Raw genomic sequence first — 23,360 nt, forward strand, 5'->3', positions numbered from 1 at the left:
TGCAGGTTTACTGTAACAGTAGGACCTTCACATTGACCATGAAACACAGAAATTGCATTGGGATTGAAAGAAAAAGGGTCAATGCCGACTCAAATACAGGATGAATTAATCTTCTAAGAATTTGAGGTTAGAGCGGCTCCTGGGAGGCCAGTATTACATTCCGATTCACCAGTGCAGGTTTACTATATCCCTTGGACCTTCCCATTGTCCATGAAACACAGAAATTGCATTGGGATTGAATACAAAAGTGACAATGCCGACTTAAGTACAAGAAGTGTTAATCATCTAAGAGATCGTGCTTTGAGCGGCTCCTGGGAGACCAGTATTAGATTCCGATGCACCAGTGTAGGATTACTGTATCCCTTGGACCTTCACAATCACCAACAAACAGAAATTTCAACGGGACTGAATACAAAAGGGCCAATGCCGGCTTAAGTGCAAGGAGAATGAATCGTCTAGGAGTTTGTGGTTTGAGCTACTCCTCGGAGACCAGTATTAGATTCCGATACGCCAGTGCAGGTTTACTGTATCCCTTGGACCATCACATTGACCATGATACAGAGAAATTGTATTGCGATTGAATGCAAAAGGGACAATGCCGACTTTAGTACGAGAAGAGTGAAGCTTCTAAGAGTTTCTGCTTTGAGTGGCTCCTGGGAGTTCAGTATTAGATTCCGATGCACCAGTGCAGGTTTACTGTATCCCTTGGCCCTTAACATTGACCATGAAACACAGAAATTGCATCGGGATTGAATACAAATGGACAATGCCGACTTCAGCACAAGAGGAGTTAATCTTCTAAGAGTTTGTGCTTTGGGCGGCTCTAGTTAGACCAGTATTAGATTCCGAAGCACCGGTGCAGGTTTACTGGATCCTTTGGACCTTCACTTTGACCATGAAACACAGAAATTTCATCGGGATTGAATACAAAAGGGACAATGCCGACTTAAGTACGAGAAGGGTGAATCTTCTAAGAGTTTGTGAATTGAGCGGCTCCTGGGAGACCAGTATTAGATTCCGATGCACCAGTGCAGGTTTACTGTATCCCTTGAACCTTCACATTGTCCATGAAACACAGGAATTGGAACGGGATAGAAAACAAAAGGCACAATGCCGATTTAAGTACAAGAAGTGTTAATCATCTAAGAGTTCGTGGTTTGAGTGGCTCCTGGGAGACAAGTATTGGATACCGATATACCAGTGCCGGTTCACTGTATCCCTTGCACCTTCATATTCTCCATTAAACATAGAAATTGCATCGGCATTGAATGGAAAAAGGGACAATGGCGACTTAAATACAGGAAGAGTGAATCTTCTAAGAATTTGTGGTTAGAGCGGCTCCTGGGAGGGCAGTATTAGATTCCGATACACCAGTGCAGGTTTACTATATCCGTTGGACCTTCCCACTGACCATGACACACAGAAATCGCATTGGGATTGAATACAAAAGTGACAATGTGACTTAAATAGAAGAAGAGTGATTCTTCTAAGAGTTTGTGGTTTGAGCAGCTCCTGGAAGACCAGTATTAGTTTCCGATACACCAGTGCAGGTTTACTGTATCCCTTGCACCTTCCCATTGACCATGAAACACAGATATTGCATCGAGATTGAATAGAAAAGTGACAATGCCGACTTCAGTACAAGAAGAGTGAATCTTCTAAGAGTTAGTGCTTAAGCGAATCCTGGGAGACTAGTATTAGATTCCGATGCACCAGTGCAGGTTTATGGCATCCCTTGGAACTTCACATTGACCATGAAACACAGTAATTGCATCGGGTTTGAATACAAAAGGGACAATGATTACTTAAGTACAAGAAGAGTAAATCTTCCAAGAGTTTGTGGTTTGAGCGGCACCTGGGAGACCAGTATTACATTCTGATGCACCAGTGCTGGCTTACGGTATCCCTTGGACCTTCATTTTTGACCATGAATCACAAAAATTTCATCGGGATTGAATAATAAACGGACAATGCCGACTTAAGTACAAGAAGAGGGAATCTTCTAAGAGTTTGTGGTTTGAGCGGCTCCTTGGAGAGCAGTATTAGATTCCGATGCACCAGTGCAGGTTTACTGCATCCCCTGGAACTTCCCATTGACCATGAAACACAGAAATTACATCGGGATTGAATACAATAGGGACAATGCCAACATAAGTACTAGAAGAGTGAATCTTCTAAGAGTTTGTGAATTGAGCTACTCCTGGGAGACCAGTATTAGATTCCGATACACCAGTGCAGGTTTACTGTATCCCTTGGACCTCCACATTGACCATGAAACACAGAAATTGCTTCGGCATTGAATACAAAAGGGAGATAACCGACTTAAGTACAAGAAGAGTGAATCCTCTATGAGTTTGTGTTTTGAGCGGCTCCTTGGAGACCAGTATTAGATTCCGATGCACCAGTGCAGGTTTACTGTATCCCTTGGACCGTCACATTGACCATGAAACGCAGTAATTGCATCGACACTGAATACAAAAGCTACAATGCCAACTTAAGTACAAGAAGAGTGTATCTTCTAAGAGTTTGTGGATTGAGCGGCTCGTCAGAGACCAGTATTAGCTTCCGATGCACCAGTGCAGGTTTACTGTATGCCTTGGACATTCCCATTGACCATGAAACACAGATATTGCATCGAGATTGAATACAAAAGGGACAATGCCGACTTCAGTACAAGAAGAGTGACTCTTCCAAGAGTTCGTGGCTTAAGCGAATCCTGGGAGACCAGTATTAGATTCCGATGCACCAGTGCAGGTTTACTGTATCCCTTGGATCTTCACATTCACCATGAAACACAGAAATATCATAGGGACTGAATACAAAAGGGACAATGCCGACTTCAGTACAAGGGGAGTGAATCCTCTAAGAGTTTGTAGTTTCAGAGGCTCCTGGGAGACCAGTATTAGATTCCGAAGCGCCAGTGCAGGTTTTACTGTATCCCTTGGCCCTTCACATTGACCATGATACACAGAAATTCCATCGGGATTGAATGCAAATGGAACAATGCCGACTTAAGTACGAGAAGTGTGAATCTTCTAAGAGTTTGTGCTTTGAGTGGGTCCTGGGAGACCAGCATTAGATTCCGGTGCACCGGTGCAGGTTTACTGTATCCCTTGGACCTTCACATTGACCATGAAACACAGAAATTTCATCGGGATTGAATACAAAAGGGACAATGCCGACTTAAGTACGAGAAGAGGTAATCTTCAAAGAGTTTGTGGCATGGGCGCCTCCTGGGAGACCAGTATTAGATTCCGAGGCACCAGTGCAGGTTTACTGTATCCCTTGGACCTTCACATTGACCATGAAACACAGAAATAGCATTGGGATTGAATACAAAAGGCACAATGATGACTTAAGTACAAGAAGTGTGTATCTTCTAAGAGATTGTGGTATGAGCAGCTCCTGGGAGGCCAGTATTAGATTCCCATGCACCAGTGCAGGTTAACAGTATCCCTTGTAGCTTCACATTGACCATGAAACAGAGAAATCGCAATGGGATTAAATACAAAAAGGACAATGCCGACATAAGTACAAGAAGAGTAAATCTTCTAAGAGTTTGTGGTTTGAGCGGCTCCTGGGAAACCTGTATCAGATTCCGATGCACCAGTGCAGGTTTACTGTATCCCTTGGACCTTCACATTGACCATAAAACACAGATTTTGCTTCGCGATTGGATACAAAAGGGACAATGCGACCTTAAGTACAAGAAGAGTGAATCTTCTAAGAGTTTGTGTTTTGAGCGGGTCTAGGGAGACCATTAATACGTTATGATGGACTAGTGCAGGTTTACTGTATCCCTTGGACCTACACATTGACCATAAACCACAGAAATTTCATCGGGTCTGAATACAAAAGGTACAATGCCGATTTAAGTACAAGAAGAGTGAATCTTCTAAGAAATTGTGGTTTGAGCGGCTCCTGGGAGACCAGTATTAGATTCCGATGCACCAGTGCAGAATTTACTGTACCCCTTGGACCTTCACATTGACCATAAAACACAGAAATTGCATCGGGATTGAATACATGAGGAACTATGCCGACTTAAGTACAAGATGAGTGAATCTTCTAAGGGTTTGTGATTTGAGCGGCTCCTGGGAATCCAGTATTAGATTCCGATGCACCAGTGCAGGTTTACTGTATCCCTTGGACCTTCACATTGACCATGAAACGCAGAAATTGCATGGGCATGCAATGCGGACTTAAGTACAAGAAGAGTGAATATTCTAAGAGGTTGTGATTTGATCGGCTCCTGGGAGACCAGTATTAGATTCCGATTCACCAGTGCAGGTTTTCTCTATCCCTTGGTCCTTCACATTGACCATGAAACACAGAAATTGCATGGGGATTGAATACAAAAGGGACAATGCGGACTTTAGTACAAGAAGAGTGAATATTCTAAGAGGTTGTGCTTTGAGCGGCTCCTGCGAAACCAGCATTAGATTCCGATGCACCAGTGCAGGCCTACTGTATCCCTTGGACCTTCACATTGACCATTAAACACAGAAATCGCATTGGGATTGAATACAAAACGGACAATGCCGACTTCAGGACAACAAGAGTGAAACTTCTAAGAATTTGTGATTTGAGCAGTCCCTGGGAGACCAGTATTACATACCGATGCACCAGTGCGGGTTTACTGTATCCCTTGGCTGTTCACATTGACCATAAAACACAGAAATTAGATCGGGATTGAATACAAAAGGCGCAATGCCGACTTAAGTACGAGAAGAGGGAATCTTCAAAGAGTTTGTGGTTTGAGCGGCTCCTGGGAGACCAGTACTACATTCCGGTGCTCCAGTGCAGGTTTACTGTATCCCTTGGACCTTCACATTGACTATGAAACATAGAAATTGGATCGGGATTGAATACAAAAGCATAATGCCGACTTACGTACAAGAAGAGTGAATCTTCTAAGAGTTTGCGATTTGAGCGGCTCCTGGGAGACCAGTATTAGATTCCGATTCACCAGTGTAGGTTTACTGTATCCCTTGGACCTTCACATTGACCATGAAAAACAGAAATCACAATGGGATGGAATTCAAAATTCACAATGCTGACTTAAGTACAAGAAGAGTCAACCTAATAAGAAGTTGTCATTTGAGCGGCTCCTGGGAGACCAGTATTAGATTCTGATGCACCAGTGCTGGTTTACTGTATCCCTTGGACCTTCACATTGACTATGAAACACAGAAATTGCATCGGGTTTGAATACAAAAGGGACAATGCCGACTTAAGTACAAGAAGAGTGCATCTTCTAAGAGGTTGTGAATTGTGCGGCTCCTGGGAGACCAGCACTAGGTTCCGATGCACCGGAGCAGGTTTAATGTATCCCTTGGACCTTCACATTGACCATGAAACACAGAAATCGCATTGGGATTGAATACAAAAGGGAAAACGACGAATTAGGGACAACAAGAGTGAATCTTCTAAGAATTTGGTGTTCGAGCGGCTGCTGGGAGACCAGTGATAAATTACGAAGCACCAGTGCAAGTTTACTGTATAACTTGTGCCTTTACATTGACCATGAAACGCTGAAATTGCGTCGCGATTGAATACAAAAGGCACAATGCCACTTCAGTACAAGAAGAGTGAATCATCTAAGAGTTTGTGGTTTGAGCGGCTCCTGGGAGACCAGTATTAGATTCCGATGCACCAGTGCAGGACTACTGCATCCCTAGGACCTACACATTGACCATGAAACACGGAAATTGCATCGGGTTTCAATACAAAAGGGACAATGCCGACTTAAGTACAAGAAGAGTGAATCTTATAAGAGTTTGTGGTTCGAGCGGCTCCTGGGAGACCAGTATTAGATTCCGATGCACCAGTGCAGGTTTACTGTATCTCTTGGACCTTCACATTGTCCATGAAACACAGAAATTGCATCGGGACTGAATACAAAATGGACAATGCCGACTTAAGTACAAGAAGAGTGAATCTTCTAAGAGGTTGTGGTTTGAGCGGCTCCTGGGAGGCCAGTATAAGATTTCGACGCACCAGTGCAGGTTTACTGTATCCCTTGGACCTCCACATTGTCCATGAAACACAGAAATTGCATCGGGATTGAATACAAAATGGACAATGCCGACTTAAGTACGAGAAGAGTGAATCTTCTAAGAGTTTGTGGTTTGAGCAGCTCCCTGGAGACCAGTATTAGATTCCGGTGCACGCGTTCAAGTTTACTGTATCCCTTGGACTTCACATTGACCATAAAACACAGAAATTGCATCGGGGTTGAATACAAACGGACTATGCTGACTTAAGTACAAGAAGAGTGAATCTTCTAAGAGTTTGTGGTTTGAGCGGCTCCTGGGGGGACCTGTATTAGATTCCGATGCACCAGTGCAGGTTTACTGAATCCCTTGGACCTTCACATTGACCATGAAACACAGAAATTGCATCGGGATGGAGTGCAAAAGGGACAATGCCGACTTAAGTACAAGAGGAGTGAATGTTCTAAGAGTTTGAGATTGGGCGGCTCCTGGGAGACCAGTATTAGATTCCGATTCACCAGTGCAGGTTTACTGTATCGCTTGGACCTTCACATTGACCGTGAAAGACAGATATCGCATCGGGATTGAATACAAAAATCACAATGCCGACTTAAGTACAAGAAGAGTGAATCTAATAAGAAATTGTCATTTGAGCGGCTCCTGGGAGACCAGTATTGGATTTCGATGCACCAGTGCAGGTTTACTGTATCAATTGGTCGTTCAAATTGTTCATGAAACAGAGAAATCGCATTGGGATTGAATACAAAAGTCACAATGCCGACTTAAGTACAAGAAGAGTGAATCTTCTAAGGGTTTGTGCTTTGAGCGTCTCCTGCGAGAGCAGCATTAGATTCCGATGCACCAGTGCAGGTTTACTGTATCCCTTGGACCTTCACATTGACCATGAAACACAGAAATCGCATTTTGATTGAATACAAAAAGGACAATGCCGACTTCAAGACAACAAGAGTGAATCTTCTAAGAATTTGTGGTTTGAGCGTCTCCTGGGTTACCAGTATTACATTCCGATGCACCAGTGCAGGTCTACTGTTTCCCTTGGACCTTTACATTGACCATGAAACACAGAAATTGGATCGGGATTGAATACAAAAGGCACAATGCCGACTTAAGTACAAGAAGAGTGAATCTTCTAAGAGTTTGTGGTTATAGCGGCTCGTGGTAGACCAGTATCGAATTCCGATGGACCACCAGGTTTACTGTGTCCCTTGGACCCACACATTGACCATGAAACACAGAAATTGCATCGGGATTGAATACAAAAAGGACAATAACGACATAAGTACAAGAAGAATTAAACTTCTTAGATTTTGAGGTTTGAGTGGCAACTGTGAGGCCAGTATTAGATTCTGATGCACCAGTGCAGGTTTACTGTATCCCTTGGACCTTCACATTGACCATGAAAGACGTTATCGCACTGGGATTGAATACAAAAGTCACAATGCCGACTTAAGTACAAGAAGAGTGAACTTCTAAGAATTTGTGGTTTGAGCGGCTCCTGGTAGAGTAGTTTCAGATTCCGATGCACCACCAGGTTTACTGTATCCCTTGGACCTACACATTGACCATGAAACAAAGAGATTGCATCGGGATTAAATACAAAAAGGACAATGCCGACTTAAGTACGAGAAGAGTGAATCTTCTAAGAGTTTGTGGTTTGAGCGGCTCCTGGGAGACCAGTATTAGATTCCGGTGCACGAGTTCAGGTTTACTGTATCCCTTGGACCTTCACATTGACCATAAAACACAGAAATTGCATCGGGATTGAATACAAATGGACTATGCCGACTTAAGTACAAGAAGAGTAAATCTTCTAAGGGTTTGTGGTTTGAGCGGCTCCTGGGAGACCTGTATCAGATTCCGATGCACTAGTGCAGGTTTACTGTATCCCTTGGACCTTCACGTTGACCATGAAACACAGAAATTGCATCGGGATTGAATACAAAAGGGACAATGCCGACTTAAGTACAAGAAGAGTGAATCTTCTAAGAGTTAGTGAATTGAGCGGCTCCTGGGAGACCAGCACTAGGTTCCGATGCACCGGAGCAGGTTTAATGTATGCCTTGGACCTTGACATTCACCACGAAACACAAAATTTGCATCGGTATTGAATACAAAAGGGACAATGCCGACTTAAGTACAAGAAGAGTGAATCTTCTAAGGGTTTGTGATTTGAGCGGCTCCTGGGAGACCAGTATTAGATTCCGATGCACCAGTGCAGGTTTACTGTATCCCTTGGACCTTGTCATTGACCGTGAAACGCAGAAATGGCATGGGGATTGAATAGAAAAGGTCCAATGCGGACTTAAGTACAAGAAGAGTGAATCTTCTAAGAGTTTGCGATTTGAGCGCCTCCTGGAAGACCAGTATTAGATTCCGATTCACCAGTGTAGGTTTACTGTATCCCTTGGACCTTCACATTGACCATGAAAAACAGAAATCACAATGGGATGGAATTCAAAATTCACAATGCTGACTTAAGTACAAGAAGAGTCAACCTAATAAGAAATTGTCATTTGAGCGGCTCCTGGGAGACCAGTATTAGATTCTGATGCACCAGTGCTGGTTTACTGTATCCCTTGGACCTTCACATTGACCATGAAACACAGAAATTGCATCGGGTTTGAATACAAAAGGGACATTGCCGACTTAAGTACAAGAAGAGTGCATCTTCTAAGAGGTTGTGAATTGAGCGGCTCCTGGGAGACCAGCAGTAGGTTCCGATGCACCGGAGCAGGTTTAATGTATCCCTTGGACCTTCACATTGACCATGAAACACAGAAATCGCATTGGGATTGAATACAAAAGGGACAACGACGAATTAGGGACAACAAGAGTGAATCTTCTAAGAATTTGGTGTTCGAGCGGCTGCTGGGAGACCAGTGAGAAATTACGAAGCACCAGTGCAAGTTTACTGTATAACTTGTGCCTTTACATTGACCATGAAACGCTGAAATTGCGTCGCGATTGAATACAAAAGGCACAATGCCACTTCAGTACAAGAAGAGTGAATCATCTAAGAGTTTGTGGTTTGAGCGGCTCCTGGGAGACCAGTATTAGATTCCGATGCACCAGGGCAGGACTACTGCATCCCTAGGACCTACACATTGACCATGAAACACGGAAATTGCATCGGGTTTCAATACAAAAGGGACAATGCCGACTTAAGTACAAGAAGAGTGAATCTTATAAGAGTTTGTGGTTCGAGCGGCTCCTGGGAGACCAGTATTAGATTCCGATGCGCCAGTGCAGGTTTACTGTATCTCTTGGACCTTCACATTGTCCATGAAACACAGAAATTGCATCGGGACTGAATACAAAATGGACAATGCCGACTTAAGTACAAGAAGAGTGAATCTTCTAAGAGGTTGTGGTTTGAGCGGCTCCTGGGAGGCCAGTATAAGATTTCGACGCACCAGTGCAGGTTTACTGTATCCCTTGGACCTCCACATTGTCCATGAAACACAGAAATTGCATCGGGATTGAATACAAAATAGACAATGCCGACTTAAGTACGAGAAGAGTGAATCTTCTAAGAGTTTGTGGTTTGAGCAGCTCCTGGGAGACCAGTATTAGATTCCGGTGCACGCATTCAAGTTTACTGTATCCCTTGGACCTTCACATTGACCATAAAACACAGAAATTGCATCGGGATTGAATACAAACGGACTATGCTGACTTAAGTACAAGAAGTGTGAATCTTCTAAGAGTTTGTGGTTTGAGCGGCTCCTGGGGGACCTGTATTAGATTCCGATGCACCAGTGCAGGTTTACTGAATCCCTTGGACCTTCACATTGACCATGAAACACAGAAATTGCATCGGGATGGAGTGCAAAAGGGACAACGCCGACTTAAGTGCAAGAGGAGTGAATGTTCTAAGAGTTTGAGATTTGAGCGGCTCCTGGGAGACCAGTATTAGATTCCGATGCACCAGTGCAGGTTTACTGTATCCCTTGGACCTTCACATTGAACATGAAACACCGAAATTACATCGGGATTGAATACAAGAGGGACAATGCCGACTTAAGGACAAGAAGAGTGAAACTTCCAAGAGATTGTGGTTTGAGCGGCTCCTGGGAGGCTAGTATTAGATTCCGATGGACTAGTGCAGGTTTACTGTATCCCTTGGACGTACACATTGACCATAAAACTTAGAAATAGCATCGGGTTTGAATACAAAAGGGACAATGCCGACTTAAGTACAAGAAGAGTGAATCTTCTAAGAGCTTGTGATTTGAGCGTCTCCTACGAGAGCAGCATTAGATTCCGATGCACCAGTGCAGGTTTACTGTATCCCTTGGACCTTCACATTGACCATGAAACACAGAAATCGCATTTTGATTGAATACAAAAATCACAATGCCGACTTCAAGACAACAAGAGTGAATCTTCTAAGAATTTGTGGTTTGAGCGTCTCCTGGGTTACCAGTATTACATTCCGATGCACCAGTGCAGGTCTACTGTTTCCCTTGGACCTTTACATTGACCATGAAACACAGAAATTGGATCGGGATTGAATACAAAAGGCACAATGCCGACTTAAGTACAAGAAGAGTGAATCTTCTAAGAGTTTTGTGGTTATAGCGGCTCGTGGTAGACCAGTATCGAATTCCGATGGACCACCAGGTTTACTGTGTCCCCTGGACCCACACATTGACCATGAAACACAGAAATTGCATCGGGATTGAATACAAAAAGGACAATAACGACATTAGTACAAGAAGAATTAAACTTCTTAGATTTTGAGGTTTGAGTGGCAACTGTGAGGCCAGTATTAGATTCCGATGCACCAGTGCAGGTTTACTGTATCCCTTGGACCTTCACATTGACCATGAAAGAAGTTATCGCTCCGGGATTGAATACAAAAGTCACAATGCCGACTTAAGTACAAGAAGAGTGAACTTCTAAGAATTTGTGGTTTGAGCGGCTCCTGGGAGACCCAGTACTACATTCCGGTGCTCCAGTGCAGGTTTACTGTATCCCTTGGACCTTCACATTGACTATGAAACATAGAAATTGGATCGGGATTGAATACAAAAGCATAATGCCGACTTAAGTACAAGAAGAGTGAATCTTGTAAGAGTTTGTGGTTTGAGCGGCTCCTGGTAGAGTAGTTTCAGATTCCGATGCACCACCAGGTTTACTGTATCCCTTGGACCTACACATTGACCATGAAACACAGAGATTGCATCGGGATTGAATACAAAAAGGACGATGCCGACTTAAGTACGAGAAGAGTGAATCTTCTAAGAGTTTGTGGTTTGAGCGGCTCCTGGGAGACCAGTATTAGATTCCGGTGCACGAGTTCAGGTTTACTGTATCCCTTGGACCTTCACATTGACCATAAAACACAGAAATTGCATTGGGATTGAATACAAATGGACTATGCCGACTTAAGTACAAGAAGAGTAAATCTTCTAAGGTTTTGTGGTTTGAGCGGCTCCTGGGAGACCTGTATCAGATTCCGATGCACTAGTGCAGGTTTACTGTATCCCTTGGACCTTCACGTTGACCATGAAACACAGAAATTGCATCGGGATTGAATACAAAAGGGACAATGCCGACTTAAGTACAAGAAGAGTGAATCTTCTAAGAGTTTGTGATTTGAGCGGCTCCTGGGAGACCAGTATTAGATTCCGATTCACCAGTACAGGTTTACTGTACCCCGTGGACCTTCATATTGACCATGAAAGACAGATATCGCATCGTGATTTAATACAAAATTCACAATGCCGACTCTGTCATGGCGGCTGCAGTGTAACACGTGTTAAGTTTGGCTCGCGAAATTTAGTTGAATTCGAAGGTGTTCTCGCAGGTGGTGTTGTCTAGTACAAGTGGTAATCGTGAAAACGACAGTGTTCTGTGCAGTAGTGCTATTATTCTTCTGTGCTCCGCCAATATCTTCGAGAAAATGGTAAACAGATGAGTGAACAGCAGCGCGTCCAGCAGCGGGGAAGCAGCAGTTGCGGCGGGCCCGCTCTTGGCGGGAGGTGCGGCCGCATCTCCCGGTATAGCGGAGCTGGTCCGCTCAGAGGTAAACGCTGCGCTTCGCGATAAAAACAATCTCGATCTGATAGCAGGCACTATATCAGATACTGGAACGGCAGCAGTATTGGCCAAAGTGCGTGGTAAACTGTTGAGGCCAATACTGCCGAAATTACAGCACTAAAAAAGTCTGTGTCTGAATACGAGAAAAAGGCACGAGAGTTGGAAGTGAAACTATCTGCTGCAACTGACGAACTAGAACAGTACCAAAGGCGAAATAGTCTACAACTGTTTGGAGTATTAGAAAATAAGGAAGAAGACACGGACAACCTGCTTATACAGGTTGCGCGTGAAAAATTAGGCGTTGAAATGACCAAGGCAGACATTGACAGGAGCCATCGGGTGGGACGAAAACTACCAGGTGCCACCAAACCTCGTCCAATAATAATTAAATTTGTCTCGTACCGAAAAAGGGCAGAGATCTTTACCCAGAAGAAGAAGTTAGCAAGGACAGGGCTTACAATAAGGGAAGATCTGACACACGAACGGCTAAAAATTTTAAACAGTGCCATATCCCATTTCGGTCTTCAGAATGTGTGGACTCAGGATGGCAGAGTAATCATTAAGACAGCAGCTGGAAAGAAGACAGTCACAAACATGACAGAACTGAATAGTATTAAGTGAAGCTACTCGAGCCAAAAGTGCAAACTTAACACCATTTGCAATTGTAACAGCCCCAATACTCAGATATAGTCTTGTAATTTTATTAATTTTTTAATTATACCCATATTTGTACCTTCAACTAATTGTTTTTGTAACTGTATTAACTTTTCACTATTTTTTTGTGTCTGTAGCTCTAACCATTACTTAATTTTAGTTACTGCTAATACTTTTTTCATTTTCTCAGTTTATTCTCTTCCATTCTGAAATAGTTCTATTGCAATTATTAGTCTCTCCTTTAGTTCATTAATCACCCATCTCTTCGGTTTAAATTGTTCATAACAAAAATCACCATCAGTATCACTTTAGCAAATTTCAATCTAATTGTAGCTTCCTACGATAATCACTACCAGTATCACTTTAGTAAGTTTCAATTTAATTCTAGCTTCCTACGATAATCTATTAATTATTAAGCTTACTTCTCTCTGCTGGCAGCATCGGCCTCTTAAATCACTCCCTTTTCCCTTATTTCCACCCTAAGCTGTTTAAAATACGCTAATTACATTTCTCCTCTTACGACAGAGGATACACAGTGACACACAGCCGTCACTATTGTGGTCATATTCTCCTTGCACCGAATACCACTAATCCATTTTATATACTCCCGCCACCTCAGGAAATCTTTAGCAGTCGCCTTTCTTTCGGCACTCGCGGTGTCACAAACAGGGCGTGCAAAATCTCGGACACCCCTGTGTTATGTCACTTGGCGGAAGCAGCGGCCAGTGCCCCTCGCGGCAGGTAGTGTCTAACAAAGGGACAAACCAGTCTGCCACCCTACTCCAGGCTGCTCAGCGGAACGCGTCAGAGCTTTTAGCAGCTCACTGCAACATCCAGTCTTTACCTGCGCATTACGAAGAACTTAGCCTCCTCTTCAACCAACTAAACTACCACGTAATCCTCTTATCCGAAACGTGGTTGAAACCACACATATCCTCTGCATCTTTTCATCTCCCAGGGTACACATTTCTTAGGGCAGACAGATCAAAAAAGCGAGGTGGCGGGGTCGGCGCGTATATACGAACAGATCTCAAAGCGAAAGTCTTATGTACGTCAAATCCTGCTGAAGAAAAAGAGGCTGAATTCATGTTCATTGAAATAAATATACAAAGTCGGAAATTCTTCACTGGCGTCGTGTATAAGCCGCCAAAAATAAGCTCAATGAGTTCCTTCCAGTCGGAATTACATTCACTTCAGTGTCAATACGAACATGTCATCGTAATGGGTGACTTGAACATAGACTTGCTAAGAGACACTCCCTCCGCAATAAACCTAAGAAGACTGTTTAGTTGCAATAGCATGAACATTCTTCCATTACAACCTACACACCATACGGCGCACAGTCATACTCTTATAGACGTAATCGCAACGAAACAGACTGACAAAGTAAGAGATGTTGGTCAAACATCGGCCCCTGGCCTCTCAGCACATGATGTAATATTCCTGGCCTACTCTGTGCAGCACCCCAAGGATCAAATCGCGTTACATAACTTGTAGGAACATGAAACGTATTGACCTTGACGCTCTAACAGCCGATTGCTCAGAAATCTCATGGCATCAAATAATCAGAAAACCCACAATCGACGGCAAAATTAATGAACTTGGTGATAAACTCACTGCCCTCTATGACAAACATGCACCTGTGCGCACAATCCGTGTAAGAAAATCTCCTGCTCCATGGCTGACAGCTGAATTACGTCAAATGATGACTAATAGGGATGCTGCCCACAGGCGTTTCAAGGCAGATCCGAAACCCGAGCGTTTCGAAGAATATAGAAAGCTACGGAACAGAGTGAAACAATGCATTCGCAATGCTAAAATCAGGCACGCTCGCTCCCTTGTATGCAGCGATCTGACGCCCACGACTCTATGGAAGAATCTCCGCAGCTTGGGGGTCGGAAAGGCAAAATCGGAAACTACTTTTCATGTGTCAGCTAACGAATTAAATGAATTCTTCTCTGCACCTCAGAATACCAGCACAGCTGATAATTACCGTCCACAAGAATCCCCAAAGAGGATAACTAACAACGATACCTTCCATCTAAAACATGTAACAACAAATACGGCAAGAAAAGCAATAATGAGAATCTCTTCTGATGCAATAGGCAACGACAGTATCGGTATAACCATGATTAAGAATGTTGCCGATATCTTAGTACCTGTCTTAACTGACATACTTAATTTTTCCCACATGAACGGAATATATCCACCTGCATGGAAAAGAAGCCTAATTCGACCCATCCCTAAGATCGAAAACCCGCAACTGCCTAGTGATTACCGACCAATTAGCATACTGCCTGCTGTTTCCAAAGCACTTGAATATATTGTTCATGACCAAATCACTGAACACTTGCATGAATTCAGCCTATATGACAAATTTCAATCCGGTTTCCGTAAACATCACAGCACAAACACTGCTCTAATTAAAGTAATTGATGACCTGAAATATGCCATCGACAATCGAAAGGCAACAATATTGACGCTACTGGACTTCAGCAAAGCTTTTGACACTGTTAACTTTGACATATTGCTCAGAAAAATGCAACAGGTTAATTTCTCTGATAGTGCAATGAGATGGTTTGAAAGCTACTTAAAAGACAGACAGCAATGTGTTGTCTGCGTAAATGAAAAATCTTCCTGGAAACATGTTTCCTCGGGAGTGCCACAAGGATCAGTCTTAGGACCAATTTTGTTTTCTTTATATGTCAACGATATTTCATCGGTTCTGTCCTGCTGTAAATATCATTTCTATGCCGACGACCTCCAGCTCTACCTAAGCGTCAGACCTGAAGATGTAAACACTGCAATCGCTCAGATGAATGATGATCTGTCTTCAGTAGTGACATGGGCGAAAAACCTGGGGCTTAAACTAAATGCAAAAAAGACGCAAGTAATCTTAATAGCCCATCAGAAATTAATAAGTTCAGTTTTCCGCGAACGGCTACCTCCTATTCTGCTCGACGGTACTCCAATACCATGTCAGAAAACAGTGAAGAACTTGGGTGTAACTTTGGATGAGCATCTCAACTGGGCGGAGAATACAGTCGCAGTGTGCCGAAAGACGTCTGCTTGTCTCTATGCTCTCAAAAAGTTTCGGAACATATTTCCACAGGACTTGAAACGCCAGCTCGTGCAAGCACTCGTTCTACCGAACCTCCACTATTGTGATGTGATTCAACAAGGCATGAGTAGTGAAAACAAAAGACTGCTAGAGCTAACCATGAATGCCTGTGTGCGTTACACCTGCAACATTCGCCAATATGATCATGTTAGTGCTTCATACTCCGAGCTAGGGTGGCTGCGGCCGGACAAATTGCTTGAGTACCACACTCTATGTCTACTCCACCGACTCATCCTCGCGCAAGCACCCCAGTACCTTGCTTCAGAGATTAAAAACCTGTCATGTCATCATAATCGAAACACGAGGTCACTCTTATTTGGTATCCTAACTGTGCCCACTCACAAAACAAAAACTTTTGCAAACTCTTTCTCAGTTGCCGCTGTCCGCCTCTGGAACAAACTGCCCCTTACCTTGCGCAAAATTCGATCTCCTGCTGCTTTTAAGAAGAAGTTGAAGCATTTCCTACTATCATCCTCACAAAGTTCTCCACAAAATTAATGTACAAGGACAATCCCCTCATCTGTCAAATAGCAAAGCTAGCGTCTCCTATCTTGCTCCTGAGAAGACTTCCTCTTCATCTATCTCTATTAGCCACACAATCTTCTTTTCCTTTATATTTCCTTAATTATGTTCCATCATGTCTCTATTCTTCTCCTCCCTTCACCATGAGTCTCCCTCATACTCCCTGCTGACAGCACTCCTATCTAAAATCTGTCTCTTCAATAATGTCTAATTATAACAGTACTTGTGACCTAAGAATATAAACTCTATATGTATGTATTTTTCCAGGTGTACCTTTCAAATTGTTTATTTCACTTTTTGTACTAGATGTAGTTTAACATGATGACTAAAACATATGAATGTAAAATAAGCAGAATGCCTGGTTAGATGTAAGAGAGGGCCTGATGGCCCTAATCTTGCCAGGTTAAATAAATAAATAAATAAATAAATAAGTACGAGAAGAGTGAATCTTCTAAGAGCTTGTGCTTTGAGCGGCTCCTGGGAGACCAGTATTAGATTCCGATGCATCAGTGCAGGTTTACTGTATCCCTTGGACCTTCACATTGACCATGAAACACAGAAATCGCATTGGGATTGAATACAAAAGGGTCAATGCCAATTTAAGGACAACAAGAGTAAATCTTCTAAGAATGTGTAGTTTGAGCGGCTCCTGGGAGACCAGCATTACATTCCGATGCACCAGTGCAGGTTTACTGTATCCCTTGGGCCTTCACATTGACCATGAAACACAGAAATTGGATCGGGATTCAAAACAAAAGGCACAATGCCGACTTAAGTACAAGAAGAGTGAATCTTCTAAGAGTTTGTGGTTTGCGCGGCTCCTGGTAGACCAGTATCAGATTCCAAAGGACCAGTGCACGTTTACTGTATCCCTTGGAACTACACATCGACCATGAAACTCAGAAATTGCATCGGGATGTAATACTAGGGGGACAATGCCGACTTAAGTACAGAAGAATGAATCTTCCAAGAGGTTGTGGTTTGAGCGGCTACTGGGAGACCAGGATTAGATTCCGATGCACCAGTGCTGGTATACTGTATCCCTTGGACCTTCACATTGACCCTGAAACACAGAAATCGCAACGGGATACAATACAAAAGGCACAATGCCGACTGAAGTACAAGAAGAGTGAATCTTCTGAGAGTTTGTGGTTTGAGCGGCTCCTGAAAGACTAGTATTAGATTCCGATGCTCCAGTGCAGGTTTACTGTATTCCTTGGCCCTTCACATTGACCATGAAACACAGAAATCCCATCGGGATTGAATACAAAAGGCACAATACTGACTTAAGTACAAGAAGAGTGAATCTTCTAAGAGTTTATTTTTTCCACGGCTCCTGGAAGACCAGTTCTAGATTCCGATGGTACAGTGCATGTTTACTGTATCCCTTGGACCTTCACATTGACCATGAAACACAGAAATCGCATTTAAGATTGAATACAAAAGGGACAATGCCGACTTAAGAACAAGAAGAGTGAATCTTCTAAGAGATTGTGGTTTGAGCGGCTACTGAGAGATTCCGACGCTTCACTGCAGGTTTACTGTATCCCTTGGACCTTCACATTCACCATGAAACACAAAATTTGCATCAGGATTGATTACAAAAGGGACAATGCCGACTTAAGTACAATAAGAGTGAATCTTCTAAGAGTCTGTGGTGTGAGCGGCCCCTAGGTGACCAGTATTACATTCCGAAGCACCAGTGCAGGTTTACTGTATCCCTTGGACCTTCAGATTGACCATGAAAAACAGAAATCGCATCGGGATTGAATACAAAAATGACAATGACGACTTAGGTACAAGAAGAGTGAATCTTCTAAGAGTTTGTAGTTTGAGCGGCTCCTGGGAGACCAGTATTAGATCCCGATGCACCAATGCAGGTTTACTGTATCCCTTGGACCCTCACATTGACCATGAAACATAGAAATTGGATCGGGATTGAATACAAAAGGCACATAGCCGACTTAAGTACAAGAAGAGTGAATCTTCTAAGAGTTTGTGGATTGGGGGGTACCTGGGAGACCAGTATTAGATTCCGATGCACTAGTGCAGGTTTACTGTATCCCCTCGACCTTCACATCGACCATGAAACACAGGATCTGCATCGGGATTGAGTAGAAAAGGCCCAATGGCAACTTAAGTACAAGAAGAGTGAATCCTCCAACTGTTTGTGGTTTAATCGGCTCCTGAGACACCAGTATTAGATTCCGATGCACCAGTGCAGGTCTACTGCATCCCTTGGACGTACACATTGACCATAAAACACAGAAATTGCATCGGGTTTGAATACAAAAGGGACAATGCCGACTTAAGTACAAGAGGAGAGAATCTTCTAAGATTTAGTGGTCTGAGCGTCTCCTGGGAGACCAGTATTACATTCCGATTCACCAGTACAGGTTTACTGTCTCCCTTGGACCTTCACATTGACCATGAAAGACAGATATCGCATCGGGATTGAATACAAAGTCACAATGCCGACTTCAGTCAAGAAGAGTGAATCTTCTAAGAGTTTGTGGTTTGAGCGGCTCCTAGGAGAATAGTATTAGATTCCGATGCACCAGTGCAGGTTTATGGCATCGTTTGGACCTTCACATTAACCAAGAAACACAGAAATTTCATCGGGATTAAATTCCAAAGGGACAATGCTTACTTAAGTACAAGAAGAGTGAATCTTCTAAGAGTTTGTGCTTTGAACGGCTCCTGGTAGACCAGTACTAGATTCTGATGCACCACGGCAGGTTTCCTGTACCCTTGGACCTCCACATTGACCATGAAACACAGAAAATGCATCGGGGTTGAATTCAAAAGGCACAGTGCCGACTTAAGTACAAGAAGAATGAATCTTCTAAGAGTTTGTGGTTTGAGCGGCTCTTGGGGGACCATTATTAGATTCCAAAGCACTAGTGCAATTTTACTGTATCCCTTGGACCTTCTCATTGACCATGAAACACAGAAAATGCATCGGGATTGAATACAAAAGGAACAATGCCGACTTAAGTACAAGAAGAGTGAATCTTCTAAGAGTTTGTGATTTGAGCGGCCCCTGGGAGACCAGTATTAGATTCCGATGCACGAGTTCAGGTGTACTGGATCCCTTGGACCTTCACATTGACCGAAAAACATAGAAATTGCACCGTGATTGAATACAAACGGACTATGCCCACTTAAGTACAAGAAGAGTGAATCTTCTAAGGCTTTGTGGTTTGAGTGGCTCCTGGGAGACCAGTATTAGATTCCGATGCACTAGTGCAGGTTTACCGTATCCCTTGGACCTTCACATTGACCATGAAACACAGAACTTGCATCGGGATTCAATACAAAAGGGACAATGCCGACTTAAGTACAAGAAGAGTGAATCTTCTAAGAGTATGTGATTTGAGCGGCTCCTGGAAGACTTGTATTGGATTCCGATTCACCTGTGCAGGTCTACTGTATCCCTTGGACCTACACATTGACCATGAAACACAGAAATGGCATCGGATTGATTACAAAAGGGACAATGCCGACTTAAGTAGAAGAAGAGTGAATCTTCTAAGAGTTTGTGGTTTGAGCGGCTCCTGGGAGACCAGTATTAGATTCCGATGCACTAGTGCAGGTTTACCGTATCCCTTGGACCTTCACATCGTACATGAAACACAGAAATTGCATCGGGATTAAATACAAAATGGACAACGCCATTAAGTACGAGAAGAGTGAATCTTCTAAGAGTCTGGGGTTTGAGCGGCTCCTGGGAGACCAGTATTAGATTCTGGTGCACGAGTTCAGGTTTACTGTATCCCATGGATCTTCTCATTGACCATGAAACACAGAAATTGAATCGGGATTGAATACAAAAGGGACAATGCCGACCTAAGTACAAGAAGAGTGCATCTTCTAAGAGTATGTGATTTGAGCGGCTCCTGGGAGAGTTGTATTGGATTCCAGTTCACCAGTATAGGTATACTGTATCACTTGGACATTCACATTGACCATGAAAGACAGATATCGCAACGGGTTGGAATACAAAGTCACAATGCCGACTTAAGCTCAAGAAGAGTGAATGTTCTAAGAGTTTTTGCTGTGAGCGGCTCCTGGGAGAGCAGTATTAGATTCCGATGCTTCAGTGCAGGTTTACTGTATCCCTTGGACCTTCACACTCACCATGAAACACAGAAATTGCATCGGGATTGAATACAAAAGGGACAATGCCGATTTAAGTACAAGAAGAGTGATTCATCTAAGAGTTTGTGATTTGAGCTGCTCCTGGGAAACCAGTATTAGATTCCGATGCACCAGTGGTGTTTTACTGTATCCCTTGGACCTTCACAAATACCATGAAACACAGAGATTGCATCGGGATTGAATACGAGAGGCACAATGCAGATTTTAGTACAAGAAGAGTGAATCATCTATGAGTTTGTGGTTTGAGCGGCTCCTGGGAGACCAGTATTAGATTAGAATGCAGCAGTGCAGATGTACTGTATCCCTTGGACCTTAACATTGACCATGAAGCACAGAAATCTCATCGGGATTGAATACAAAAGGAATAATGCCGACTTAAGTACAAGAAGAGTGAATCCTCTAAGAGTTTGTGCTTTGAGCGGCTCCTGGGAGACCAGTATTAGATTCCGATGCACCAGTGCACGTTTACTGTATCCCTTGGAAATTCACATTGACCATGAAACACAGAAATTGCGTGGGGAATGGATACAAGAGGGACAATGCCGACATAAGTACAAGAAGAGTGAATTTTCTAAGAGTAGGTGAATTGAGCGGCTCCTCCGAGACCTCTATTAGATTCCGATGCCCAGCGCAGGTTTACTGTATCCCATGGACTTTTACAATGACATGAAACACCGAAATTGAATCGGGATTGAATACAAAATGGACAATGCCGACTTAAGTACTTGAAGAGTGAATCTTCTAAGAGTTTGTGTTTTGGGCGGCTCCTGGGAGACCAGTATTAGGTTCCGATGCACCAGTGCAGAAAATGCTCTATCCCTTGGACCTTCACATTGATCATGGAACACAGAAATCGCATCGGGATTGAATACAAAAGGCACAATGCTTACTTAAGTACAAGAACAGTGAATCTTCTAAGAGTTTGTGCTTTGAACGGCTCCTGGGAGACCAGTAGTAGATCCCGATGCACCACTGCAGGTTTACTGTATCCCTTCGACCTTCACATTGACCATGAATCACGGAAATTGTATCGGGATTGAATACAAAAGGGACAATGCCGACTTAAGTACAAGAAGAGTGGATCTTCTATGAGTTTGTAATTTGAAAGGCTCCTGGGAGACCAGTATTATTTTCCGATGTTACAGTGCATGTTTACTGTATCCCTTGGACCTTCACATTGACCATGAAACACAGAAATCGCATTGGGTTTGAATACAAACACTCAATGCCGACTCAAGGACAAGAAGAGTGAATATTTTAAGAGTTTGTGGTTTGAGCCTCTCCCAGGACACCAGTATTAGATACCGATGCACCAGTGCAGGTTTACTGTATCCCTTTTACCTTCACATCGACCATGAAACGCAGAAATCGCATCGTGATTGAATACAAAAGTCACAATGCCGATTCATGTACAAGAAGAGTGAATCTTCCAAGGGTTTGTGATTGTAGCAGCTCCTGGGAGACCGGTATTGGATTCCGATTCACCAGTGCAGGTTTACTGTATCCCTTGGACCTTGACATTGAACTTGAAACACAGAAATTGCATCGGGATTGAATAAAAAAGGCACAATGCCGACTTAAGAACAAGAAGAGGGAATCTTCTAAGAGTTTGTGGTTTGAGCGGCTCCTGGGAGACCTGTATTAGATTCCGATGCTTCAGTGCAGGTTACTTCATCTCTTTTATCTTCACATTGACCATGAAACACAGAAATTTCGTCGGGATTGAATACAAAAGGGTCTATGCCGACTTAAGTACAAGAAGAGTGAATCTTCTAAGAGTTTGAGATCTGAGCGGCTCCTGGGGGACCAGTATTAGATTCCGATAGCCCAGTGCAGGTTTACTGTATCCATCGGACCGTCACATTTACCATGAAACACAGATTTTTTATCGAGATTGATTACAAAAGGCACAATACCGACTTAAATACAAGAAGAGTGAACCTTGTAAAACTTTGTGGTTTGAGCCCCTCCTGGGAGGCCAGCATTAGATTCCGATGCGCGAGTGCAGGTTTACTGTATCCCTTGGACAGTCACATTGACCACGAAACACAGAAATCACATCGGGATTGAATACAAAAGGCACAATGCTAACTTAATTACAAGAAGAGTGAATCTTCTTTGAGTTTGTACTTTGAACGGCTCCTGGAAGACCAGTATTAGATGCCGATGTAAAAGTGCAGGTTTACTGTATCCCTTGGACCTTCACAATGACCATGAAACACAGAAATCGCATTGGGATTGAATACAAAATTGACAATGCCGACATAAGGGCAAGAAGAGTGAATCTTCTAGGAGTTTGTGCTTTGAGCGGCTCCTGGGAGACCAGTATTAGATTCAGATGCTTCAGTGCATTTTAACTGTATCCCTTTTACCTTCACATTGACCATGAAACACAGAAATTGCATACGGATTGAATACAAAAGTGACAATGCCGACTTAAGGACAAGAAGAGTGAATCTTCTAAGAGTTTGTGGTTTGAGTGGCTCCTAGGAGACCAGTATTAGATTCCGATGCTCCAGTGCAGGTTTTCTGTATCCCTCGCACTTTCACATTTACCATGAAACACAGATTTTTCATCGGGAATGAATACAAAAGGCACAAAGCCGACTTATGTACAAGAAGAGCGGCCCTTCTAAAAGTTTGCGGTTTGAGCGGCTCCTGGGAGACCAGTATTAGATTCCGATGCACCAGTGCCGTTTTCATGTATCCCTTGGACCTTCACATTGACCATGAAACACAGAAATCGCAATGGGATTGAATACAAATGTCACAATGCCGACTTAAGTACAAGAAGAGTGAATCTTCCAAGGGTTTGTGGTTTGAGCTGCTCCTGGGAGACC

Source organism: Schistocerca piceifrons, chromosome 1, assembly GCF_021461385.2.
Source record: "Schistocerca piceifrons isolate TAMUIC-IGC-003096 chromosome 1, iqSchPice1.1, whole genome shotgun sequence".
Taxonomy (NCBI): Eukaryota; Metazoa; Arthropoda; class Insecta; order Orthoptera; family Acrididae; genus Schistocerca; species Schistocerca piceifrons.